Source organism: Arachis duranensis, chromosome 4 (assembly GCF_000817695.3).
Source record: "Arachis duranensis cultivar V14167 chromosome 4, aradu.V14167.gnm2.J7QH, whole genome shotgun sequence".
NCBI lineage: Eukaryota > Viridiplantae > Streptophyta > Magnoliopsida > Fabales > Fabaceae > Arachis > Arachis duranensis.
In genome coordinates this window covers 41,838,063-41,843,739 of record NC_029775.3, presented here as the reverse complement: position 1 = coordinate 41,843,739, position 5,677 = coordinate 41,838,063, and positions in this window count along the sequence as shown.

Here is a 5,677-nt window from a genome sequence, read left to right as displayed (position 1 = left end):
GCATCTGCAGTCCTTTTTCAGCCTCTGAATAAGATTTTTGCTCAGGTCCCTCAATTTCAGCCAGAAAATACCTGAAATCACAAAAAAAAATACACAAACTCATAGTAAAGTCCAGAAATGTGATTTTTGCATAAAAACTAATAATTATATACTAAAAACTAACTAAATCATACTAAAAACAATGCCAACAAGCGTATAAATTATCCGCTCATCAGTCTCACATAAGTAGGTACCCAAATTCCCAATATTTTGTCAATGGAACCTATACACTTTCATCAATTCAATTTCCCACAGTTCCCCACACTTAATTGATACACAATCTCTAACTTAAACAAACCAAAGATTCAATTTGGGGTAATTAATTTGTTTTTCCACTTAAAGCTAGTGATGTGGTAAAATATAGAACAAATGGGGATTAAAAGGCTCAAAGTGGCTAATAAAGGTAAATGGAAGGGTAGGCTATTTGGGATAAGTGAGCTGATAATCAAATAATGGCCTCAATCATATGCATACATTTAAATACACTAAACATTGGACATATAGAATGGAACAAAGCAAAGATTGCAATCATAGAGAAGGAAACACACAAGAATAAAATATTATGGTTAAATAACGTAACCATGTAATTAAGCTCAAATCTCACGGGTTGTGTGTTCTTTAGCTCTAAACCATGTTCCAAATACAATCTTCAAACAAGTTTAACACAAATTTTTCAATTTAAATTAGTGAAATATTATAAAAAGGGTCTTGAAAAGAAACTCATTACTTTAACCAAGCAATGGTAAAATATGCACAAAATCAAGAAAATATATGGTGCACAAAATTGTGATCAACAATGGCGCCATCAACATGGTACGCTCAATTGCAATCTCAACTCTTTATCACAACTTCGCACAACTAACCAGCAAGTGCACTGGGTCATCCAAGTAATAAACCTTACGCGAGTAAGGGTCGATCCCACGGAGATTGTTGGTATGAAGCAAGCTATGGTCATCTTGTAAATCTCAGTCAGGCAAATTCAAATGGTTATGAATGATTTATGAATAAAGCATAAAATAAAGATAGAGATACTTATGTAATTCATTGGTGAGAATTTCAGATAAGCGTATGGAGATGCTTTGTCCCTTCCATCTCTCTGCTTTCCTACTATCTTCATCCAATCCTTCTTACTCCTTTCCATGGCAAGCTGTATGTTGGGCATCACCGTTATCAATGGCTACAGTCCCGTCATCTCAATGAAAATGTTCAACGTGCTCTGTCATAGCACGGCTGATCATCTGTTGGTTCTCAATCAGGTTGGAATAGAATCCAGTGATTCTTTTGCGACTGTCACTAACGCCCAGCCTTCAGGAGTTTGAAGCTCATCACAGTCATTCAATCCTTGAATCCTACTTAGAATACCACAGACAAGGTTTAGACCTTCCGGATTCTCTTGAATGCCGCCATCAATTCTAGCTTATACCACGAAGATTCTGATTAAGGGATCCAAGAGATATCCACTCAATCTAAGGTAGAACGGAGGTGGTTGTCAGTCACACGTTCATAGGTGAGAATGATGATGAGTGTCACGGATCATCACATTCATCAAGTTGAGAAACAAGTGATATCTTAAAATAAGAATAAGCTGAATTGAATAGAAGAATAATAGTAATTGCATTGATACTCGAGGTACAGCAGAGCTCCACACCTTAATCTATGGTGTGTAAAAACTCCACCGTTGAAAATACATAAGAACAAGGTCTAGGCATGGCCAAATGGCCAGCCTCCCAAAGAGGGTTCAATGATAAAAACATGATCAAAAGATGTCAAATACAATAGCAAAAGGTCCTATTTGTAGAGAACTAGTAGCTTAGGATTTACAAAGATGAGTAAATGACATAAAAATCCACTTTTGGGCCCACTTGGTGTGTTCTTTGGCTGAGCATTGAAGCATTTTCGTGTAGAGACTTTTCTTGGAGTTAAACGCCAGCTTTTGTGCCAGTTTGGGCATTTAACTCCCATTCTTGTGCCAGTTCCGGCGTTTTACGCCAGAATTCTTGAGCTGACTTGGAACGCCTATTTAGGCCACAAAATCTCGGGCAAAGTATGAACTAATATACATTGCTAGAAAGCCCAAGATATCTACTTTCCAACGCAATTAAAAGCACGCCAATTGGGCTTCTGTAGCTCCAGAAAATGCATTTCGAGTGCAGGGAGGTCAAAATCCAACAGCATCCGCAGTCCTTTTCAGCCTCTGAATCAGACTTTTGCTCAGGTCCCTCAATTTCAGCCAGAAAATACCTGAAATCACAGAAAAACACACAAACTCATAGTAAAGTCCAGAAAAGTGAATTTTAACTAAAAACTAATAAAAATATAATAAAAACTAACTAAAACATACTAAAAATATACTAAAAACAATGCCAAAAAGCGTATAAATTATCCGCTCATCAATATACAATCAAACATGTAAATGCAACAATGAACTAATAAAGAAAATAAGACATTGGTGTTAGGAAGAAAATAACTAACCTACGGAGATCGGTATCGACCTCCCCACACTTAAAGATTGTACCGTCCTCGGTGTATGCTGAGATGTGCAAGTGGACGGGTTGCTATACTGATGCTTTTCTCTAAAGATTATGCAGATGGAACTTGTTTGTTGCCCATGTAAAGGTTTTCCGTTTCCCTTCCTCGGTGGCCATCATGAAAGAATAGGAAAAAGAAGAAAAGTAACCTAGGATTAAAGAAAAGAAAATAAGTAAAGTATGGGTGGGTTAATGCCAAATAATGGGGATCTCAATTACATGGTAGCTACAACATGTAAGTGAGAAAACAATAGAAGCACATGGCATACCAGTGGTGTAAAATTTGTAACAAAGGGGAGGAGTGTGGGTAATGAAAGACAGTTTAAGTTTATGTCAATGCAAAAGAAATACAGGTATCATAAAAGAATAGCGTTGACTTATAAATATTAATACCCAATCAGAATAAAACAAGTCATGAAGCACCAGAATAATTCAAGAAAAAGATGCAACAGTCGAATAAGAAAATTTTAACACCAATTGAAAAATAATAAATTTAGAAAAGAAAATAAAAATATGCACAAAATTAAAATGCAATGAATGAAAGTATGCAGATAAATTAAGTAAAATAGAATGAAAGAAAAGATGGATCAGAAGTTAAAGAGATGAAGAAAAAGAAAGTAAGAAGGGAGGAAGAAAGAAGGAGAGAAGACAGAAGAAAATAAAAAGGAATGAAAAATGGGACGCGACGCACGCGCGGGCATCACGCGGAAGCTTGAAAATTGAATTGGCCATTCGATGCGTAAGCGTCGCCCACACGTACGCGTGGGTGGTCTGAAAGCGAAGTGGCGCACACACATCAGGGACGCGTACGCGTGGGTTGATTTTGTTCCTCTAGCACAGTACCAGCCCTACACCATCAGAACTCTCTGCCTATACCTCGATTTACACCGATTTCCTCTTCCACACGTATGCGTGATCGACGCGTACGCATGAAGTGACAAAATTGCAAACGACGCGCACGCGACATGGACGCGTGTGTGTGATCAGGTCTGTGCGCAATGCACACTTCCGGCGCCACTCCCGCGTAACTTTCTATTCAATATTTATTTTTTTCATGCACACACATATGATGCGAACACGTCAGCGACGCTTGCGCGTCATGTAAGGTTTTTTTTATTATGCAGAATGCAGAATGCACATGAATATGCAAAAGTTATGAATGAACACTGGTACCCGAAATCGTGATCTCACACATTTTCTTCACAACTCTGCGTAGCTGACCAGCAAGTCACTGGGTCGTCCAAGTAATACCTTACGTGAGTAAGTGTCAACCCCACAGAGGTTGTCAATTTGAAGCAAGCTATGGTCATCTTGTAAATCTCAGTTAGGCAAATTCAAATGGTTATGGGGTTTTGATAATTAAAAGACAGATAAAACATAAAATAGGATAGAGATACTTATGTAATTCATTGGTAGGAATTTCAGATAAGCGTATGGAGATGCTTTGTTCCTTTTGAATCCCTGCTTTCCTACTGCTTTCATCCAGTCATGCGTACTCCTTTCCATGGCAAGCTGTATGTTGGGGGATCACCGTTGTCAATGGCTACCGTCCGTCCTCTTAGTGAAAATGGTCCGGCTACGGATTACGTAGGGCTAATCATCAGTCGGTTCTCACTTGTATTAGAATAAGATCCAATGATCCTTTTGCGCATTGTCACTGCGCCCAGCACTCATGAGTTTGAAGCTCGTCACAGTCATCCCATCCAGATCCTACTCGGAATACCACAGACAAGGATTAGACTTTTCGGATCTCAAGAATGCTGCCAATTGATTCTAGCTTATACTATGAAGACTCTGATCTCACGGAATGGAAGGCTTTGTTATCAGGAGAGGCAAACATGCATCATGGACCAGGAGGCCAAGAGATATACATTCAAGCTTGTTTTCAGATAGAACGGAAGTGGTTGTCAGGCACGCGTTCATAAGTGAGAATGGTGATGCGTGTCACTTGATCATCATATTCATCATGTTGAAGTGCAAATGAATATCTTAGAACAAGAATAAGCTTGAATCGAATAGAAAACAGTAGTAATTGCATTAATTCATGAGGAACAGCAGAGCTCCACACCTTAATCTATGAGGTGTAGAAACCCCACCGTTGAAAATACATAAGTGATGAAGGTCCAGGCATGGCCGAATGGCCAGCCCCCTAAACGTGATCAAGAGATCATAGTGATACAAAGATAGTCTCCAAAATGATCTCAAGATCTCCCCTCTGCTCAAATACAATAGTAAAAGGTCCTATTTATAATGAACTAGTAACCTAGGGTTTACAGAAATAAGTAAATGATGCAGAAATCCACCTCCGGGGCCCACTTGGTGTGTGCTTGGGCTGAGCATTGAAGCTTTCACGTGCATAGGCTTTTCTTGGAGTTAAACACCAGCTTTGGTGCCAGTTTGGGCGTTTAACTCCAGCTTTTATGCCAGTTCTGGCGTTTAACGCCAGAAAAGGGTAGAAAGTTGGCGTTAAAATGTCAGTTTGCATTATCAAAACTCAAGCAAAGTATGGACTATTATATATTGCTGGAAAGCCCAAGATGTCTACTTTTCAACGGAATTGTGAGCGTGCCAATTGGGCTTCAGTAGCTCGAGAAAATCCATTTCGAGTGCAGGGAGGTCAGAATCCAACAGCATCTACAGTCCTTTTTCAGCCTCTGAATCAGAATTTTGCTCAGGTCCCTCAATTTCAGTCAGAAAATACCTGAAATCACAGAAAAATACACAAACTCATAGTAAAGTCCTGAAATGTGATTTTTTGCATAAAAACTAATAATTATATACTAAAAACTAACTAAATCATACTAAAAACTACCTAAAAACAGTGCCAAAAGTGTATAAATTATCTGCTCATCAAACATTAATGAAAATAAAATAAACTAAGACCAAGGATTAAAAAAGAATGATTATACCATGGTGGGTTGTCTCCCATCTAGCACTTTTGGTTTAAGTCCTTAAGTTGGACGTTTGGTGAGCTCCTTGTCATGGAGGCTTGTGCTTGAACTCATCCAGGAATCTCCACCAATGTTTGTAATTCCAATGGCCTCCGGGATCCCAAACTAGGCGCAAAGAGCCTTCAAGCAAGTTAAAACAAGTGACACAGCCCCAAGAGT